Genomic DNA, 23,568 nt, shown 5'->3' with positions numbered 1-23,568 from the left:
CTTGTCATGATTTCGAGCCAGCTGTCTCTGTGAATGAGCAACTTCCCTCCTCCTTGCAGTCATGCAATACGGTAGTTGAGATGAACTTCTCTTGCCCTTCGGACACTTCCGCAAACACTGCGGCCGTCTCAGCAAGAAAAACATTGATACGCAGAGTATACTCTGCTTCCGATGACACACCTTACACTTTGTGGGGGACTGTCAACCCTTACAATGACACTAATGGCGTCAGTCCAGCAACTGACCCGGTGACTCCCACTGGTGAAACACTTTGCGATATCACAGACCGATATCCTCATCTCAGTTCGCAGGTACTGAAGAGGTTGCCACACGCGGACGCGGTGGGGACTGACAGAACTCGGCAGCCACTGAGGGTGCTGTAGAATGGAAATACTCTCATCATTATTCCCAGAACTGTCATTTCTGAAGTCTGTCAACTGTAGCATGTCCAAGCTGTTTGTGAAGTTAACAATACAATGTGTTTTTCCTTTGTGTTCATGTTCTCTGTGATGTCAGAATCTACATGTTCTGTCAGAATCTACATGTTCTCTGTGATGTCAGAATCTACATGTTCTGTGCTGTCAGAATCTCCATGTGCTCTGTGATCCGTCAGAATCTCCATGTTCTCTGTGTCCGTGTCAGAATCTCCATGTTCTCTGTGATGTCAGAATCTCCATGTTCTCTGTGTCCGTCAGAATCTCCATGTTCTCTGTGTCCGTTAGAATCTCCATGTTCTCTGTGTCCGTCAGAATCTCCATGTTCTGTGTGGTGTTCTCTGTGTCCGTTAGAATCTCCATGTGCTGTGTGGTGCCAGAATCTCCATGTGCTGTGTGTGTCAGAATCTCCATGTGCTGTGTGGTGTCAGAATCTCCATGTTCTCTGTGTCCATCAGAATACAATGTCAGAATCTACATGGACTCTGTGATGAGAATGTGTTCTTTGTGTCAAAATGTTTATGTCACAATAGTGGCCTGATGTCAGTAAGTTCAAGGGTCACTGGTTGTTTAATCTGGTTCTCTGTGATGTCAGAATCTACATGCTGTGTGATGTCAGAATCTACATGTTCTCTGTGATGTCAGAATCTACATGTGCTGTAGATAGTTCTCTGTGGTCAGATATCTGTAGGGACCATGTGCTCTGTGATTTCAATGTGACATGTTCTTGTGTCTGAATCCCATTTTTGCTGGTATCTTGACTCTTGGTAGAATGAACAGTTCTCCCATCTCCAAATTTGAAAGCTCTGTTGTTTGGTTTGTCAATCATATGTTGTACTTCTTTCATATTTAGTTCACTGACACAGCTATCAAGCCATTTCCTAAGGATTCAACTATAAAGATCTCAGTATCAACCACAGCAGATCCTAAGGATTCAACTATAAAGATCTCAGTATCAACCACAGCAGACCCTAAGGATTCAACTATAAAGATCTCAGTATCAACCACAGCAGATCCTAAGGATTCAACTATAAGATCTAACTGCCTGTTCAGGGGCAGATCCTACAGATTTGTACCTTGTAAAGATCTCAGGGGTTTCAACCACAGCAGACCTTCCGGTTACTAGTACAGATCTCAGTATCCAGAAGCAGATTTGTTTGATGCAATGTTGCTCAATCTCTGTGTTTATATTTTCCTCTGTTAGTTTAACTTGTTCATTTTTATGAGGACAGTCTTTAACCCAGTGGTGCTTTGACAAATAACACATTTTGATCTCCTCCATATCTGTCCAGTGGATTTGTGTCGGACAATGGCACCCTCCCTGGTTGTCTTGAGAATGTGACGTGTTGGTGCCTTTTCTCTGCTGCTCAGTGGAATATGCTGCGTCAGTCACTTGCATTGGCGTGACAGATGTCTTTTCACCCAAAATAATTTTTAGTGCCAACTTTATTGACGCAAAGTCAACACAGTCAAAGCCAACTGTTGCTCCCTTACCATCCAGACAGACAGTACAGTAGTCTAGCAACTAGAAAGCTAACACTGCATCCAGGAGAACCATGTCTCTACCATCCAGACAGACAGTATCTAACAACTAGAAAGCTAACACTACATCCAGGAGAACCATGTCGTACTTGCACATCCTATTGTAACTCTGTTTGAAATCAATTATGTTGTCCTTCACTGCAACCGAATTGCCTCTGGTAACACTGTTAGTGTGAATATGTCTCGTAGTAACATTGTCAAAGTGTGAATATGCATCGTAGTAACACTGTCAAAGTGTGAATATGCATCGTAGTAACACTGTCAAAGTGTGAATATGCCTCTAGTAACACTGCCAAAGTGTGAATATGCCTCTAGTAACATTGTCAAAGTGTGAATATGCCTCTAGTAACACTGTCAGTGTTAATATGTCTCTAGTAACACTGTCAGTGTGAATATGCCTCTACATTGTCAAAGTGTGAATATGCCTCTTAGTAACACTGTCAAAGTGTGAATATGTCTCTAGTAACACTGTCAGTGTGAATATGTCTCTGTAACACTGTCAGTGTGAATATGTCTCTAGTAACACTGTCAGTGTGAATATGCCTCGTTGGCCTTTCTCTTCTTTAAGAAACCCAGAATCCTTTTCTCTGATCAAAGTTCCCATACCGTCATCCTTGTTCAAATCCTCCAGGGATATTTCCAGTGCTGTATCTCTCACTCTTCCTTCCAGTGATAATATACATCAATGAGGTCGCTCTTGCTGCTGGTGAGTCTCTGATCCACCTCTACGCAGATGACACCATTCAGTGCTGTATCTCAGTGATAATACCACCCAAGTGCTTTTTCTTGTCCAGATTAGTAACCAGTGTCCAGATTAGTAACCAGTGTCCAGGTTAGTAACCAGTGTCCAGATTAGTAACCAGTGTCCAGATTAGTAACCAGTGTCCAGATTAGTAACCAGTGTCCAGATTAGTAACCAGTGTCCAGATTAGTAACCCGTGTCCAGATTAGTAACCCGTGTCCAGATTAGTAACCAGTGTCCAGATTAGTAACCAGTGTCCAGATTAGTAACCAGTGTCCAGATTAGTAACCAGTGTCCAGATTAGTAACCAGTGTCCAGATTAGTAACGAGTGTCCAGATTAGTAACCCGTGTCCAGATTAGTAACCCGTGTCCAGATTAGTAACCAGTGTCCAGATTAGTAACCCGTGTCCAGATTAGTAACCAGTGTCCAGATTAGTAACCAGTGTCCAGATTAGTAACCAGTGTCCAGATTAGTAACCAGTGTCCAGATTAGTAACCAGTGCCCAGATTACAAATTCATTTTTCCAACTTTCATAAAACATCTTCTCTTGGATGTGAGGTGGCACATTGTAGTTACAGCCATCCTCTGCTACCAATGTTAACTTAAAATGACACAACGACTGTGTTCCTGTAAACTCTCCTTCCAGACTCATATCAAACATCTCCAATTGAAAATCAAATCTAGAGTCGGCTTTCTATTCCGCAACAAAGCCTCCTTCACTCACGCCGCCAAACTTACCCTAGTAAAACTGACTATTCTACCGATCCTCGACTTCGGCGACGTCATCTACAAAATTGCTTCCAACACTCTACTCAGCAAACTGGATGCAGTTTATCACAGTGCCATCCGTTTTGTCACTAAAGCACCTTATACCACCCACCACTGCGACCTGTATGCTCTAGTCGGCTGGCCCTCGCTACATATTCATCGCCAGACCCACTGGCTCCAGGTCATCTACAAGTCCATGCTAGGTAAAGCTCTGCCTTATCTCAGTTCACTGCTCACGATGGCAACACCCACCCGTAGCACGCGCTCCAGCAGGTGTATCTCACTGATCATCCCTAAAGCCAACACCTCATTTGGCCGCCTTTCGTTCCAGTTCTCTGCTGCCTGTGACTGGAACGAATTGCAAAAATCGCTGAAGTTGGAGACTCTTATCTCCCTCACCAACTTCAAATCTGCTATCTGAGCAGCTAAACGATCGCTGCAGCTGTACATAGTCTATCGGTAAATAGCCCATCCATTTTTACCTACCTCATCCCCATACTGTTTTTATTTATTTACTTTTCTGCTCTTTTGCACACCAATATCTCTGTACATGACCATCTGATCACTTATCACTCCAGTGTTAATCTGCAAAATTGTAATTATTCGCCTACCTCATGCCTTTTGCATACAATGTATATAGACTCCCTTTTTTTTCTACTGTGTTATTGACTTGTTCATTGTTTACTCCATGTGTAACTCTGTGTTGTCTGTTCACACCATCTGATCACTTATCACTCCAGTGTTAATCTGCAAAATTGTAATTATTCGCCTACCTCATGCCTTTTGCATACAATGTATATAGACTCCTTTTTTTCTACTGTGTTATTGACTTGTTCATTGTTTACTCTGTGTTGTCTGGCCAGGTCGCAGTTGCAAATGAGAACTTGTTCTCAACTAGCCTACCTGGTTAAATAAAGGTGTTCTCAACTAGCCTACCTGGTTAAATAAAGGTGTTCTCAACTAGCCTACCTGGTTAAATAAAGGTGAAATAAAAAATAAAAATGTAAAAAAATAAACAACGTTTACTAAACCGTATTTACCCAATACATGGTTACCATGGTTACCATGACACTCAGGCCAGGTCCATCAACACTGTGACTCCCAAGCCCACTAATAACAGAGTTATATCACCGTAGTAACAGAAATATAGGGAGACTTAAAACATGAATTTAACACACAGTCCAAACAACATCTATTTTGACAGTGAAGCTAATATTGTAAATGAAAGCACTGTGTGTATCCAGTCCCCCATTTGAAGCAGTCAAAGTAGTCTGACCAATTGTATTAAAGTTGTCAAACATTTTGTACTTGTTCCCAAACTCCTTGGTTGCATTTGCAGTCTGTTTTGGTTGTGTTATGGGTTATGTTTTGCCCGAAAGTAACTGAATGTTGGATCATGAATGGATTAATCGTATGTCTAAGTGACTAGATAACATGTTTCTAAACACAACTAAATGAATCCTGATGATGCCAGAACTAATACAAATCATAAATGAAAAATGATGAGTGAGAAAATTACAGAGGCTACAACAAAACATGCTAACCTCTCACCATTACCAATAACAGAGGGGGTCTGATCTTTGTGCCTCTGTAACTTTCTCATTCATCATTATTCACGATTCATTCCTGATTATTCATAATATTAGTAGCATCCACATGAATGTAGAAGTGTTCAGAAACATCTTCTATTCTTACTGACAATATAAGTGAAGTGACTCCAAAATGACAGGACATTATTCACCATTCAGTTTCTATTAGGAAAAACATCTAAAACACAACCAAGACAAACTGGAAATACATTCAACAAGTTATTAGAATCACAAGCTTGATGTAATCACTGCACTATAAGTGAATTTGTCCGAATATTTACAACTTTTTCAAATTGGTGATACAGAAAGTGCTTTCCTTTCTTAACAGTAACACAGCTCTGTATGAAAGCTCCTCGTCCACTGGTCGTCACCGCTGTGGAGGTCGGTGAGTGCTATGGTCCTATGGTTTCTCTCGACTCACCCGGCTCCAGGATAGATTTTGACTCTTCAAACATAACAGTCGCTATATGCGATCCCTGACTCTGCTTCTGGTACGCAAGCATTTTTAATTAGTTCCCCGCATCCAGTGCAGGCGGGAGGGATTGTTAATTGCGCTACCAAACTGCCCCTAATCAAAACGAAACAAAACGGCCTAAACCCAGCCGTCAGAAAACACAGAAAATTTAACTTTTTTCAATGTGTCAATCACTCTCGAGTCATCTGGGACCCACGAGCTAAGCCCAAGGGACTACTAGGGGGGCACTTGAACATTCGTAGTGTCATTCCAAAAAGTGATCAAATTCAACATCTACTCACAGACTCCAACCTTGACTTTCTCTGCCTCTCAGAGACATGGCTCCATAAACACTCTCCATATGCTGCTTTGGTTGTGCCTGGCTACAATGTTTTCAGGAGAGACAGGATTGAGGGAAGAGGAGGGGGTGTGATGATTTACATTAAAGAACATATCCGATGTAAACAAATTGAGTGGTCATGTGATAATGAACTAGAATGTATCGGCCTGAACGTTACACTGTCTCCCCAAATGTCTTTTACCCTCATTGGAATGTATAGGCCACCTTCCACCAAATCAAATCAAATCAAATCAAATCAAATTTTATTTGTCACATACACATGGTTAGCAGATGTTAATGCGAGTGTAGCGAAATGCTTGTGCTTCTAGTTCCGACAATGCAGTAATAACGAGCAAGTAATCTAACTAACAATTCCAAAAAAAAACTACTGTCATACACAGTGTAAGGGGATAAAGAATATGTACATAAGGATATATGAATGAGTGATGGTACAGAGCAGCATAGGCAAGATACAGTAGATGATATCGAGTACAGTATATACATATGAGATAAGTATGTAAACCAAGTGGCATAGTTAAAGTGGCTAGTGATACATGTATTACATAAGGATGCAGTCGATGATATAGAGTACAGTATCAACGTATGCATATGAGATGAACAATGTAGGGTAAGTAACATTATATAAGGTAGCATTGTTTAAAGTGGCTAGTGATATATTTACATCATTTCCCATCGATTCCCATGATTAAAGTGGCTGGAGTAGAGTCAGTGTCATTGACAGTGTGTTGGCAGTAGCCACTCAATGTTAGTGGTGGCTGTTTAACAGTCTGATGGCCTTGAGATAGAAGCTGTTTTTCAGTCTCTCTGTCCCAGCTTTGATGCACCTGTACTGACCTCGCCTTCTGGATGGCAGCGGGGTGAACAGGCAGTGGCTCGGGTGGTTGATGTCCTTGATGATCTTTATGGCCTTCCTGTAGCATCGGGTGGTGTAGGTGTCCTGGAGGGCAGGTAGTTTGCCCCCGGTGATGCGTTGTGCAGACCTCACTACCCTCTGGAGAGCCTTACGGTTGAGGGGCGGTGCAGTTGCCATACCAGGCGGTGATACAGCCCGCCAGGATGCTCTCGATTGTGCATCTGTAGAAGTTTGTGAGTGCTTTTGGTGACAAGCCGAATTTCTTCAGCCTCCTGAGGTTGAAGAGGCGCTGCTGCGCCTTCCTCACGATGCTGTCTGTGTGAGTGGACCAATTCAGTTTGTCTGTGATGTGTATGCCGAGGAACTTAAAACTTGCTACCCTCTCCACTACTGTTCCATCGATGTGGATTGGGGGTGTTCCTCTGCTGTTTCCTGAAGTCCACAATCATCTCCTTAGTTTTGTTGACGTTGAGTGTGAGGTTATTTTCCTGACACCACACTCCGAGGGCCCTCACCTCCTCCCTGTAGGCCGTCTCGTCGTTGTTGGTAATCAAGCCTACCACTGTTGTGTCGTCCGCAAACTTGATGATTGAGTTGGAGGCGTGCATGGCGCTTAGCTTGTTTGATAGCCTTGCGGAGGGAATAGCTGCACTGTTTGTATTCAGCCATGTTACCAGACACCTTGCCCTGATTAAAAGCATTGGTTCGTGCCTTCAGTTTCACACGAATGCTGCCATCAATCCATGGTTTCTGGTTAGGGAATGTTTTAATCGTTGCTATGGGGAACGACATCTTCAACGCACGTTCTAATGAACTCGCACACCGTATCAGCGTATTCGTCAATGTTGTTGTCTGACGCAATACGAAACATCTCCCAGTCCACGTGATGGAAGCAGTCTTGGAGTGTGGAGTCAGCTTGGTCGGACCAGCGTTGGACAGACCTCAGCGTGGGAGCTTCTTGTTTTAGTTTCTGTCTGTAGGCAGGGATCAACAAAATGGAGTCGTGGTCAGCTTTTCCGAAAGGGGGCGGGGCAGGGCCTTATATGCGTCGCGGAAGTTAGAGTAACAATGATCCAGGGTCTTTCCACCCCTGGTTGCGCAATCGATATGCTGATAAAATTTAGGGAGTCTTGTTTTCAGATTAGCCTTGTTAAAATCCCCAGCTACAATGAATGCAGCCTCCGGATAAATCGTTTCCAGTTTGCAGAGAGTTAAATAAAGTTCGTTCAGAGCCATCGATGTGTCTGCTTGGGGGGGGATATATACGGCGGTGATTATAATCGAAGAGAATTCTCTTGGTAGATAATGCGGTCTACATTTGATTGTGAGGAATTCTAAATCAGGTGAACAGAAGGATTTGAGTTCCTGTATGTTTCTTTCGTCACACCATGTCACGTTGGCCATAAGACATACGCCCCCGCCCCTCTTCTTACCAGAAAGATGTTTGTTTCTGTCGGCGCGATGCGTGGAGAAACCCGCTGGCTGCACCGCTTCGGATTGCGTCTCTCCAGTTAGCCATGTTTCCGTAAAGCAGAGAACGTTACAGTCTCTGATGTCCCTCTGGAATGCTACCCTTGCTCGGTTTCATCAACCTTGTTGTCAAGAGACTGGACATTGGCAAGAAGAATGCTAGGGAGTGGTGCACGATGTGCCCGTCTCCGGAGTCTGACCAGAAGACCGCTTCGTTTCCCTCTTTTTCTGAGTCGTTTTTTTTTTTTTTTGGTCGCTGCATGTGATCCACTCGGTTACACTGGTTGTAAGGCAGAACACAGGATCCGCGTCGCGAAAAACATATTCTTGGTCGTACTGATGGTGAGTTGACGCTGATCTTATATTCAGTAGTTCTTGTCGGCTGTATGTAAAGAAACCTAAGATGACCTGGGGTACTAGTGTAAGAAATAACACGTAAAAAAACAAAAAACTGCATAGTTTCCTAGGAACGCGAAGCGAGGCGGCCATCTCATCTCTGTCGGCGCCGGAAGTCGGAAAAGTGTGTTTTTCACACCAAAAGTGTGTTTTTTGATCAGTTTAATACCATGCTTAGGGAATGTGATTTTGGGAAAGAGGTCATCTTAATGGGAGATATTAACATTAATTGTGAAGACAAGTGTTGTAGGAAAACCCTCAAACAGATCACTAATACCTTTGACCTTACACAGCTAGTTAAAGGGCCAACCAGGGTGACTTGTTGCTCTAAAACACAGATTGATTTGGTGTTCAGTAATAAACCAGAGAGAGTGACTAAATCATTCAATATGGTTACTGGGCTATCTGATCATAATCTGACACTTATAGCCAGAAAGCTGTCTAAGAGCAGGTTTAACCTCTCTACTGTTAGAAAGCCGGATCAACTCAGAATACCTAAGAGTGATTTAAACTATTTTGAAAAAGCAATTAAGGGAATAAACTGGAATGATCTCTTGTCCTATACAAACGTGGAAGCTGATAGTCAGGTTTTTCTATCCACAATCCAGACTACAATAAATGGCTTCCTAAAGAAAATCAAATCCAAACCTGGCCAAAAGAGCACTCTTCCTTGGCTAAATGGAGAAATCTGGAAATTGATGAAAGAACGAGATTATGCTCTAAAAATAGCCCTAAAATCTAAATTAGAGCATGACAGACGTAGGTTTACTATGTTGAGAAATAAGGTGATGAAAGAAAATCAGACAGGCCAAGGCAAACTTTTTTATTAACATAATTGGTGAAGCAAAGGGAAATTCTAAATTGATATGGGAGAATCTATGGAATCTTCTAAAAAAAGTTAACAGGGAAAGACCATGGTAACATTGCAAAAAGATTAGAAATCATGGTGAATAACAATCTAACACAGGATGCAGTTGAAATAGCAATAGCCTTCAATTCCTACTGTATTGACTCTGTCAGGGTACTGACACAGAACCCCTCCACTGGTTTCTTGGGCTCAGTGCTAGTGAATGACACTCAACCTGTCTTCATCATAAGGGAGGTTTCTGAGTCAAAGGTGAACAAGGTGATTAGCTCACTAAAGAACTCTAAAGCCAAAGATGTGTTTGGGATGGACTCTACCTTTCTTAAAAACTACAAAGAGTCACTCATTGGCCCCATTACTAAGGTCACCAACACATCTATTGGTCTCGGTGTGTTTCCAAGGGTATGGAAGTCGGCCATAATAACGGCCATCTTTAAATCAGGCGACCCTGCTGACGTGAGTAACTACAGGCCCATTAGTATACTACCTGTGGTGTCAAAGGTTGTTGAAAAGTGTGTAGCAGAACAACTGATTGCCCACCTCAACAACAGCCCCTTCACATTACACTCCATGCAGTTTGGCTTCAGAGCGAAACACTCCACAGAAACGGCCAACTGCTTTCTTCTGGAAAATGTGAAGTCCAAGATGGACAAAGGGGGTGCTGTTGGGGCTGTGTTTCTGGACCTAAGGAAGGCTTTTGATACTGTTAACCATGAGCTTCTCATCACAAAATTGTCCAAGTTCAACTTTTCCCCTGATGCCTTGAGATGGATGAAATCATACCTTGAAGGCAGAACTCAGTGTGTCAGAGTGAGCAATGAGCTGTCGCCCACTCGTAGCTATGATGTGGGCGTGCCCCAAGGGTCAATACTGGGGCCCCTCCTGTTCAGCCTGTACATTAATGATCTGCCTTCTGTCTGTACTGGGTCTGAAGTTCAAATGTATGCAGATGATACAGTGATATATGTGCATGCAAAGAGCAAACAACAAGCTGCACAAGAACTCACTACTGTAATGGTCCAGGTTACAAAGTGGCTCAGTGACTCGTGTTTGCATCTATGTGAAAAAACTGTTTGCATGTTCTTCACAAAGAGGGCAACAGATGCTACTGAGCCAGATGTCTATGTGTCAGGGGAGAAGCTCCAGGTGGTATCTGATTTTAAGTACCTTGGCATCATACTTGATTCCAACCTCTCTTTTAAAAAGCATGTGAAAAAGGTAATTCAAATAACCAAATTCAACCTAGCTAATTTCCGATTTATACGAAATTGTTTGACTACAGAGGTAGCAAAACTGTACTTCAAATCTATGATACTCCCCACTTAACATACTGCTTGACTAGTTGGGCCCAAGCTTGCTGTACAACATTAAAACCTATTCAGTCTGTCTACAAACAGGCTCTCAAAGTGCTTGATAGGAAGCCCAATAGCCATCATCATTGTCACATCCTTAGAAAGCATGAGCTCTTGAGTTGGGAAAATCTTGTGCAATACACCGACGCATGTCTTGTATTCAAGATCCTCAATGGCCTGGCTCCTCCCCCTCCACTCAATATTTTTGTTAAACAGAAAACCCAGACATATGGCAGCAGATCCACAAGGTCTGCCATGAGAGGTCTCCATGTTGTCTGTCGTCTGTAGCTTGTGAGGTGTGGAAACACTTTGTTGCTTTTATGAATTTTGACTTGCTGCTTTTTGTTCTATGTTGCTCTGTCTGTATGCTATGTCTTGCTTGTCCTATGTTACTCTGTCTGTATGCTAGTCTTGCTTGTCCTATGTTGCTCTGTCTGTATGCTATGTCTTGCTTGTCCTATGTTGCTATGTCTTGCTTGTTCTATGTTGCTATTGTCTATATTGTAATTGTTTTTAATAACCTGCCCAGGGACTGCGGTTGAAAATTAGCCGGCTGGCTAAAACCGGCACTTTTACTGAAACGTTGATTAATGTGCACTGTCCCTGTAAAAATAAAAATAAACTCAACTCAACTCAACACACTGTGTGTGTGTGTGTGTGTGTGTGTGTGTGTGTGTGTGTGTGTGTGTGTGTGTGTGTGTGTGTGTGTGTGTGTGTGTGTGTGTGTGTGTGTGTGTGTGTAGATCATTCAACAAGTCTCAAGTTACCTTAACTTCTCCTTTTGATACCTAGAAACATCTACATTAAATGAATTAGTGAAAAGTGAGTTAACATTCTAATGTGAATGATGATGATTTCTAATATTGTGTCTGGTTTCATCCATCAGATGTCTGTGATCTCACACTGGACCTAAACACAGTAAACAGACATCTCTCTCTGTCTGAGGAGAACAGAAAGGTGACATGTAGGAGAGAGAAGCAGCCGTATCCTGATCACCCAGAGAGATTTGAGGTCTGTGAACAGGTGCTGTGTAGAGAGGGTCTGACTGGGCGCTGTTACTGGGAGGTAGAGTGGAGTGGGAGAGAGGGGGCTGATATAGGAGTGACATATAAAGGAATCAACAGGAGAGGAGGGGTTAGTTGTCTTGGATGGAATGACAAGTCATGGAGTTTGTTCTGCTCTGACAACCGTTACATTGCCTGTCACAATAATAATCTCACTACCATAGACGTCCGCCCCTCCAGCCCCCACAGAGTAGGAGTGTATCTGGACTGGCCAGCCGGCACTCTGTCCTTCTATAGAGCCTCCTCTGACACACTGACCCACCTGATCACATTCACCTCCACATTCACTGAGCCCCTCTATCCAGGGTTTTGGGTTTATGTTGACTCCTCAGTGTCCCTGTAAATAATAATGGTGGTTTAACACACACTGACACACACTGGACAGACACACACACACTGGTCTCACACACATTGACACACACACACACACACGACACACACACACACACACACACACTGGACACACACACACACACATGGACACACACACACACACACACACACACACACACATACACACACACACACACACACACACACACACACACACACAAACACACACACACACACACACACGGACAACACACACACACTCTGACACACACACACACACACTGACACACACACACACTGACACACACACACACACTCACACACATTGGACACACACACACACTGACTTACACCCACACACACACACACATTGGACACACACACTCACACGCGTCTTCCTATAATTGACCCAGGATCTTCAAATGAGGACCATCATTTCTGATTGGGAACGAACAGACACCTCATTCCAGCACTAAGTGGTCCCACAAACACACTTTACACACACACACACGCACACACACACACACACTGGACTCACACACACACACGCACACACACTGGACACACACACACACACTGGATACACACACCCAAAACAACATGCAGTCTTTCCACAAGACTCCCATGAAGTTATAGTGTGACGTTATGAGCTGACGTTAAAGTAACATTCTCAGAACATACTGCACTTGTTTTATACTGTTTTAGATGGATCCTCTGTTTATCATCTTGTTTTATACTGTTTTAGATGGATCCTCTGTTTATCATCTTGTTTTATACTGTTTAGATGGATCCTCTGTTTATCATCTTGTTTTATACTGTTTTAGATGGATCCTCTGTTTATCATCTTGTTTTATACTGTTTTAGATGGATCCTCTGTTTATCATCTTGTTTTATACTGTTTTAGATGGATCCTCTGTTTATCATCTTGTTTTATACTTTTTTTAATGGATCCTCTGTTTATCATCTTGTTTTATACTGTTTTAGATGGATCCTCTGTTTATCATCTTGTTTTATACTGTTTTAGATGGATCCTCTGTTTATCATCTTGTTTTATACTGTTTTAGATGGATCCTCTGTTTATCATCTTGTTTTATACTGTTTTAGATGGATCCTCTGTTTATCATCTTGTTTTATACTGTTTTAGATGGATCCTCTGTTTATCATCTTGTTTTATACTGTTTTAGATGGATCCTCTGTTTATCATCTTGTTTTATACTGTTTTAGATGGATCCTCTGTTTATCATCTTGTTTTATACTGTTTTAGATGGATCCTCTGTTTATCATCTTGTTTTATACTGTTTTAGATGGATCCTCTGTTTATCATCTTGTTTTATACTGTTTTAGATGGATCCTCTGTTTATCATCTTGTTTTATACTGTTTTAGATGGATCCTCTGTTTATCATCTTGTTTTATACTGTTTTAGATGGATCCTCTGTTTATCATCTTGTTTTATACTGTTTTAGATGGATCCTCTGTTTATCATCTTGTTTTACACTGTTTTAGATGGATCCTCTGTTTAAACATTTAAACTCTCACAATAACACCGTTAAAATACCAATGTGATCATTTGTTGTGTGTCTTTTATGTTGAATAACAAATTGTATAATTATATATGGACATACGCTCCATAGTTGTACAAGTAAACAAGGATATATTGTACTTTTCATAATAAAACATACTTGAAACAAGAAAAAGCCTGTTCATTGTGAAAACAGTTTAGTTATCGATTCTTCATTGCCTCTGCCAGTCGCAGGTTAATGTTTGTCATGAATCTTGACCTGGAGCCAGAACTGTGTGATTTCCTCTAGATATGCCAGCTGCAAAGTCAAAATTGGCTATATCGTAAACATCTGTGGAAAATAATTATATTTATTGGTCTTAATTTAAGGGAAGGATTAGCAGTGTGGTTGGGGTTGAGGTTTAAATCTGATTTTATTACTTTGTGCCTGTTCCAGCTAGTGACCACTTTACAGAACTGCCTCCCAGTCTCCTTATCTTTACAAGGCTGCAGAACATGCAAGCTAGTGATGTGGGGGTTCTCTCATAACCCTCAGTCCCCAGGTGGGTAGATGGCAGGTTGAATAAAGAGAAGCCTCAGGGTGGGTAGATGGCAGGTTGAATAAAGAGAAGCTAGTGATGTGGGGGTTCTCTCATAACCCTCAGTCCCCAGGAGGGTAGATGGCAGGTTGTTAAGGGATTTTTTATATAAATAATGACTAATTATGTATACATTTCAATCAAGACTGACTAATCAGAATACTATTATGTTACTGTATATGTGCTAATCAGAATACTATTATGTTACTGTATATGTATGAATATTCTTTTTAATCCTAGTACTGAAGATAATGTGTGTAAATATAATCAAGAATTAGAACAATAACTGTCTGTACCATGGTAGAAATGAATGAACTTATAGCCAGACTGGCTAGAAGGCTTATCTACACAAGCTGGCCTTGGCTCGGTCATATATTATCTTAATAGGGGGAGACGATGTGAGAACCATACAGCGATTCTACTGGAGCGGAGATGACACGGGCTAAAACTAATGACGTCATTTTCATTTTATAACCTGTGGTAAAATGTATAATGGACAGTACTCTCATGAATAAACACTGCTGATTGACTTTTAGACTGAGCTCTGTCCATTTTATACAAATAGGAGTCATACAAATTCTTATGGATTGACAGAGTGTTTAATTTTAATTGGGTATTAAAACAGAGGAATTTAATTCCTGTAACAATTTGTCCTTCAAGCCGGATCTAAAATACCCGTCTCTGCCATCTGAAGGTCGTACGTCAAAAAATCGTGCACGAGCGGGTTGGGTCCCGTTATTTAAGACCTGGCCTCTGAATTGAGGGTGAAAAGACCAGGCCGGTGTACACCCCAGACCGACAGGGAAGGTGACTAGATCCAACGAACAATGCTTTTCCCAGTCGGCGGCAAGGTCAGTAGCCTATATTCTCGATTCTGAGGGGATTTGAGTTCTTTGATTGTTGTTCTAAAAAATTTAGAATTCATCAATAATGGGAGCTTTCCACTGGGTTTTGTATAACCGATATACACTGGGCAGGTTCGAAAATAACCTGTTGTAATGTGCACTACCGTAAATAAATTAAACTTAATCATGAGAGGCATATTCGCCCGAGATTAAGATGGGATATTAAATAGGTGCTGGGGGATAGGACGGTGATCTTGTACAAATACTAGGTGTGGGGAGACAGGAAGGGAATGCTATGCGGACAAGATAACTGGAATGGTCATTTGAATTGTGGGAGTATTGATCATTGTTCCGATTCAACAAATAGTACTGAAATATCCAAATGAGGAGGAGAGGGAAACCAAAATCTAGAGAAATGGGATAAAAGCCAAATCTATAGACAAGAGGTTCCATGCGAGAGGGAAGCCTAAGAAATAGTGGCGTGAGATAACGATTATTAGCGTTCTTTAAAAGCCCTCTGACACAACCGGAAAATAAGATATTAACTAGGGATTTACGACCCCTGGGCTTATAGTTGTATAGGTAAGACCTAATATCTGATTCAACAGTCAACGCTATTGATAAGGTTTCCATAACGGAGAAAACACAAATAGAAATCCAAGGAGGTCCCGGAACTAACGGGAGATTACCGTTATAGGAGAACAAAGAGAATGGAAGGGAGGCGTCCAAAATCTGACTCAGACAAAGAACCTGAATAGAAGCTGATATTACTAAAATAGTCAGGAAGGGTTTTAAATTAGGAATATTTTCTGTGTCTTCTCGGTGTCGAAGTTTGCGACTACAGACAATTATAATAATGTAGTTATTGGCGTGGAAACTCAATCATTTAAATAGCAGGACACTAAGGTTCGTATTTCAGCTTTGATTAATCTATTTGTATGTTTTGCCTGAAAAAATATGGTCGCCAGTGTTTGTATAAGATATGAACTGAACGTTTAATATGTTGTTTAGGTTGAATTGAAAGAAGAATTCATTCAAAATAATGGCGGGACAATTTCGATGTAATACTCTATTTTGCCCAAAATGATCTGGTGGAATAATGTATTGAGATGGGAGTCATATTTAAATAAATGTATCATAGAAGAAAAAGTCACCTAAACCTGGTTAATTTTAGGGAATAACGGAGAGATACGATACAGTTTTGTGCCACCAGGATGATATATTTTTTTATGAATCGACTGACATACGATAAATTTAGCACAGAACATGGTACGTTTAAATGTTAGGGTGTAGAAAGTTGAGAAGTTTTGTTGGTTTTACTTTGTTGATAGAATTTAAAGCAGAACTCAATCTGAATAGGGAATATATATTTTACAGAGGCATACTGATTTGAAGGTAAAACTGCGTCATTTTACGTTGACTACACAACAACGTTCCTCAAATAATGACAGAGAAAATGGGTTGTGGCATTGAGAGGGAAAATGCATGCATTATAGCTTTGAGTTACTTTTCAAAAGTGGCTAAAAGTTCCAAAGACATTTTTAACAAAGGAGCTGAATATCGTCTGAAAAGATGCTACAGCAACAGAATTGCTAGGCGTTCCATTGGGCTATATTTGGCTATAATATAGGTAGGTAAGAATAGTTGAATCGTAAAAAGTTGTGGTTATTTCCCGAGTATTGATTTTTGGTTAGGTAACGCCAGTGAAATCGAACAAGAAGTTAACGTATTCTATACATGATCTGTTTTCATTACGGGGAACAATGAAATGTCTACAATAGGGTATGGCTGGCTAAGAATGTCTTATCTTAAAGGGACAGTGCACGTTTATCACAGTTGTTTGAGTGTATGGCACGGTGTAAAATATTTTGGGGCGACAATTTGGAGATAGACTGAATGAGTTACATGAAACATAGAGGAAATGTAAAACGAATGGTTTGAGGGCATTATCATAATTATTAGGTTTTGTTGTTGAAGTAAACATTTGGGTTAAGGGGATTTCCCTGTTCCCAGAGATAATATATCTTAAAGGGGTACACTCACATATGGAATATTAGGAGTTTTATTTTCTGAGATTTAATTAGACAAGTGAATAAAAATGGTTAAAGATAAAGGGTTCTTTAATATGTCTAATATGGTGATGAACACGAATGTAAAGGGGTGGTGTGACCTTTGACCTTATCATGGCTATCTCTTGGGGTCTGATCAGCCTCAGGGGAGAGCCATTTGTATAATGAATTTGTGGTCATTTGGGTTACTAGTTATAAGGTAAATTAATTATAATGGAGTTATAGTTTTGGGTTAGAATTTTAGTTTGAACTGCAGATGAGAAAGTGGTTCAGGATATTTTACAACATTAGCTGTGAAGTTTTTGAATTGGCTATTATTGATTTGTTATTACAACAGAAAAAAAATGCTATTTATCATTGAGAATAAATAGGGGGAGATAAGATACATTGAGGTTTGGATAGGATATATATTAAGCCAATGGGGCAGGAAATTACATAGAAAAATAAGTTTCAGTTCTTAGGGGTGGTTAATTACGGTAGATAAGGTATCTCAAACTATGAAACATATATTATATTATTGAATACAGTGGATTTCTGAAGGAGCGATTTCATTAACACAGTAAAGAGAGAGAATATGTTTAGCATTGATTTTGGATTTAATTAAACATTTAGAATATTTTTATTAAATAGTATTACAGATTGACAGGGATATATGACATCTGTGGAGATTCAGGATTAGGGATAGGATCGAGAACGTTAATTAACCTATATAAGGACTTTAGAAATTGACACCATAGACATGTTTTTTCTATTAAAAAAATCCATGAGTTTAGAAGCATAGAAGTTAGAGATATAATCAGATAAAACATATGAGAAACTGTTTGTTAACCAAGCCTGTATGTCCAGGATTTTATGAATTACAGGTGAAGTCACTCAATCCAGTCCCTGAGGCCTGTTGGGAGGACCATACCAAGGACTCCTGGTGACAGCTAGCAGAAAGAATTACCCGGAATCATATCACACTGCGGGAGGGTAAGACACTTGACACTGTCGAACAATAACAGTGTTCGAGAGGAGAACTGGAATTAACAGAATTCCGGGGGCCATCTCTCGAATGAAGATCTCCTTTCTGTCCTTTCATCCCTGTTCTTGTTCATAGAAGTGAAAGTGTGTCTGGCTCTTGTTAATGATGTGTTCTCTGGAAGAGGGTGGGGCTTTATAGGTGAGCTGTCCATCCTAAGCTGTATGGTTGGGGGACCTAATTCCTGACCATATTCCTGTTACACCATGAACACAGAGAAGAGGGTAATATTGACATAGTTCAACAAGGAGGAATTAGTATTAAGAGATCACTTGATCTGGGAAACAGGAAGTGAGAGTAGGATAGGGAAGGATGTCTCAGTGGAGTTCTATGTAGACCAAGTGGTGCCTCTGACTCCTTGGCAGTTCAGGACTAAGAGCAGCTATTATGGAAGACATCTATGCAAGTTCCTGTGTAGTTCATGGAAACAGGTTATAGCTCACATCATGTGAGAGGGCTACATAAATCTATATACCCAGTATGGAAGAAGATGGAGTGTAGTGAAAGTAAGGGTTTCAGTGGATAATCTAGTGCATTCTGGGTAGAAAACGTTAGAGCAGCTAATTGCTCTATAGTCAGCAGAATACAAGCAGAGTCCCCTGACAAAGCAGATACTGACTGTGGAGTTGTCCAGAGCCAAGAGCCGGTGTGGATAGATCTTAAGGAAAGGGAAACTGGTTATGAGGATTCTAACCGCTGGTTAGAGTGGATTCAATATACGGCCAGATCAATAGCTAAAGAAGAATGCTATGCTTGTGCCACAGCAAACCTCAGTTGACAACCATCCCTTTTCCATTGAATGGAATTAATTCACCTAAGGGAACGGCCTGTATGGTAAAGCTATTCATGGAAGCAGGAAAGCCAGATAATAACAGTTGTATGGATTTACACTATTTATATCCACATGTTCCTCTGAAATCTGAGCTTCCTCCTTTCACAGAGGCAAGGGGAGACTGTTTACTGTTTGATTCAGTATAGTACTTCTGGGAAATATGTGGGGGAAATCAGTACCTGCAATAGGACAAATGATGTTACTTCTGATGCGGCAAATTAGTGATTTGGTAGGCTGGTTGAGATCTGGGGATTTCAGTAAGATAAAGAGGCCCAGGGCTCACATCTGTTGGTTGTGTGGGGGAATGATGTTATGGCCGAGTATTACTGGCTAATTGGACAGGGGTATGTGCACTGGTACATTTGAGAATTCCTTTCACACTCATTCAACACCATGATAGTAAACTCAGGGGTGGATACTTCTCTGACTAATTGTGTTGACAGTGTGTTTGGAAGATGGAAAAATGTTATGATTACTGTGTCATGGGCTACCTTCACCTACCTTCACCTACCTTCACCTGCCTTCACCTACCTTCACCTACCTTCACCTGCCTTCACCTACCTTCACCTACCTTCACCTACCTTCACCTGACTTCACCTGCCTTCACCTACCTTCACCTTCCTTCACCTACCTACCTTCACCTGCCTTCACCTGCCTTCACCTACCTTCACCTACCTTCACCTGCCTTCACCTACCTTCACCTGCCTTCACCTGCCTTCACCTACCTTCACCTGACTTCACCTGCCTTCACCTACCTTCACCTTCCTTCACCTTCCTTCACCTACCTTCACCTACCTTCACCTACCTTCACCTACCTTCACCTACCTTCACCTGCCTTCACCTACCTTCACCTACCTTCACCTACCTTCACCTACCTTCACCTACCTTCACCTGCCTTCACCACCTTCACCTACCTTCACCTACCTTCACCTGCCTTCACCTACCTTCACCTTCACCTTCACCTACCTTCACCTGCCTTCACCTACCTTCACCTGCCTTCACCTACCTTCACCTGCCTTCACCTACCTTCACCTGTGTGACTGTGTTAGTTTTGTACGGATGTGTTTTGATTGCGTGTATGTATGAAAGTTCTCATTTCCTGGACTCTGGAGAAATGAATGACACTTCAGATGGAGATATATGGACCAATCCTAAGCTCTGACCAGTGGAATACAAAATACATGGCTCCAGACATAATAGAAGAATCCGGATCCTTTCACTCGCGAGGAGACCATATTTGATGTTTAGGGAATTTAGATGTTTTCCTGTTTCAATGTATAGACTGTTTTTTCATGAAGATTGTAACGGAACATCCTGATAAGTAGAGTTAAGATTCTGATGTAGGTTAGAACAGTCATTGAAGTTGATTGTGTGTACATGTACATGTATGGGGTTGTCTTCTTCTAGTATATCATTGATATTTCCATGTAGTGTTTAATGATGGTAGGAGTTGTTAAGTCATTTTTAGGGTGGATTGATAGGAAAATTATGATTAAATGACTGAACAAATCATTTTAAATGGAACTGTAACTAAGTAAACTTATACTCTGTTTTATTATGTCTGATTAACAATATGAGTTCATAAAGTGGGATTGTGTGACACGGACAAGGAGTAATTAAAGTTAATGAACACCATTCCAACTAGGAAGAAAGAAATGGTTTGTGGATTATTAAGTAAACAGATAATGTAGTTAACCGATGGTTGAACCGACGAAACTGAGCTCTGGGGTGTTTTACTTCCTCACCATTTTAGATAAGCTTTCTCCGTTCAGAAAATGCAGAACTAAGAACAGATATAGCCGTTGGTTCACTCCAAACCTGACTGCCCTCAACCAGCACAAAAACATCCTGTGGCGGACTGCAATAGCATCGAATAGTCCCCGCGATATGCAACTGTTCAGGGAAGTCAGGAACCAATACACGCAGACACTTAGGAAAGCAAAGGCCAGCGTCTTCAGGCAGAAATTTGCATCCTGCCCACTGCACTGAGGCTAGTTAAAACGGTCACCACCGATAAATCCATGATTATTGAAAACTTCAATGAGCATTTCTCAACGGCTGGCCATGCCTTCCTCCTGGCTACTCCAACCTCGGCCAACAGCTCCGCCCCCCCCCGCAGCTACTCGCCCAAGCCTCTCCAGGTTCTCCTTTACCCAAATCCAGATAGCAGATGTTCTGAAAGAGCTGCAAAACCTGGACCCGTACAAATCAGCTGGGCTTGACAATCTGCACCCTCTATTTCTGAAACTATCCGCCGCCATTGTCGCAACCCCTATTAGCCGGTAACGGGTGCACCTCAGCCACGCTCAAGGTACGAAACGATATCATAACCGCCATCGATAAAAGACAGTACTGTGCAGCCGTCTTCATCGACCTGGCCAAGGCTTTCGACTCTGTCAATCACCATATTCTTATCGGCAGACTCAGTAGCCTCGGTTTTGCTAATGACTGCCTTGCCTGGTTCACCAACTACTTTGCAGACAGAGTTCAGTGTGTCAAATCGGAGGGCATGTTGTCCGGTCCTCTGGCAGTCTCTATGGGGGTGCCACAGGGTTCAATTCTCGGGCCGACTATTTTCTCTGTATATATCAATGATGTTGCTCTTGCTGCGGGCGATTCCCTGATCCACCTCTACGCAGACGACACCATTCTGTATACTTCCGGCCCTTCCTTGGACACTGTGCTATCTAACATCCAAACGAGCTTCAATGCCATACAACACTCCTTCCGTGGCCTCCATCTGCTCTTAAACGGAAGTAAAACCAAATGCATGCTTTTCAACCGTTCGCTGCCTGCACCCGCACTCCCGACTAGCATCACCACCCTGGTTGGTTCCGACCTAGAATATGTGGACATCTATAAGTACCTAGGTGTCTGGCTAGACTGTAAACTCTCCTTCTAGATTCATATCAAACTCCAATCTAAAATCAAATCTAGAGTCGGCTTTCCATTCCGCAACAAAGCCTCCTTCACTCACGCCGCCAAACTTACCCTAGTAAAACTGACTATCCTACCGATCCTCGACTTCGGCGATGTCATCTACAAAATAGCTTCCAATACTTTACTCAGCAAACTGGATGCAGTTTATCACAGTGCCATCCGTTTTGTTACTAAAGCACCTTATACCACCCACCACTGCGACCTGTATGCTCTAGTTGGCTGGCCCTCACTACATATTCGTTGCCAGACCCACTGGCTCCAGGTCATCTACAAGTCCATGCTAGGTAAAGCTCTGCCTTATCTCAGTTCACTGGTCATGATGACAACACCCACCCGTAGCACGCACTCCAGCAGGTGTACCTCACTGATCATCCCTAAAGCCAACACCTCATTTGGCCGCCTTTTGTTTCAGTTCTCTGCTGCCTGTGACTGGAACGAATTGCAAAAATCGCTGAAGTTGGAGACTTTTATCTCCCTCACCAACTTCAAACATCTGCTATCTGAGCAGCTAACCCATCGCTGCAGCTGTACATAGTCTATCGGTAAATAGCCCACCCAATTTTACCTACCTCATCCCCATACTGTTTTTATTTATTTACTTTTCTGCTCTTTTGCACACCAATATCTTTACCTCTACATGACCATCTGATCATTTATCACTCCAGTGTTAATCTGCAAAATTGTAATTATTCGCCTACCTCCTCATGCCTTTTGCACACAATGTATATAGACTCTCTTTTTTTTCTACTGTGTTATTGACTTGTTAATTGTTTACTCCATGTGTAACTCTGTGTTGTCTGTTCACACTGCTATGCTTTATCTTGGCCAGGTCGCAGTTGTAAATGAGAACTTGTTCTCAACTACCTGGTTAAATAAAGATGAAATAAAAAATAAAAAATAAGGCTGTGAGTCCTAGGTTTTCTGTTAATAATTAGAACTGTCAGCTAAGTGGTGATCGATAATGTTGGGGGGTCAAAAGTTAATTCAGTTATGTTGTATGACCTGTGAGTGTGTTAGTAAGTTAGAATGAACTTTTAACCTCACTTTGTCCCGGTCGAGAGGAGGGGATTCTGTTATGAAGCAGTGAAATTACGTCATGATATTGTATATAAACTGTTGCTCGTGGTAACGTGGCAGCGCGCTCTGAGAATAGATTCTGTTACCTATTATTGAAATGGCTGGTCTCCATCTATTTTATGCAAACAAGAATCTTACAAATTCTCATAAAATAGATTAAGGGTTTTCAATTAATGAAAACACATTGGCATAATTTAATTACAGTAACACCGGAGCATTCGTTTTTGTCTACAAAGTAATGGAAAGCGAGGTGATATAACCAGGAACTACTGCGCGTAACCAGGAACTGGCATTCTGCCAGACCAGTGACTCAAATACCTGCCATCCGGTCCCACATCACACTAGAGTCTTCATTCCACGTTCTACTGACTGTTGACATCTAGTGGAAGGCTTAGGAAGTGCGAACAGATCCATATCTTATTTGATTGTGAATAGGTGATGAGTTGAAAATCAACCAGCCC

Source organism: Oncorhynchus tshawytscha, unplaced genomic scaffold, assembly GCF_018296145.1.
Source record: "Oncorhynchus tshawytscha isolate Ot180627B unplaced genomic scaffold, Otsh_v2.0 Un_contig_142_pilon_pilon, whole genome shotgun sequence".
Taxonomy (NCBI): domain Eukaryota; kingdom Metazoa; phylum Chordata; class Actinopteri; order Salmoniformes; family Salmonidae; genus Oncorhynchus; species Oncorhynchus tshawytscha.
Note: the sequence above shows the minus strand (reverse complement) of the source record.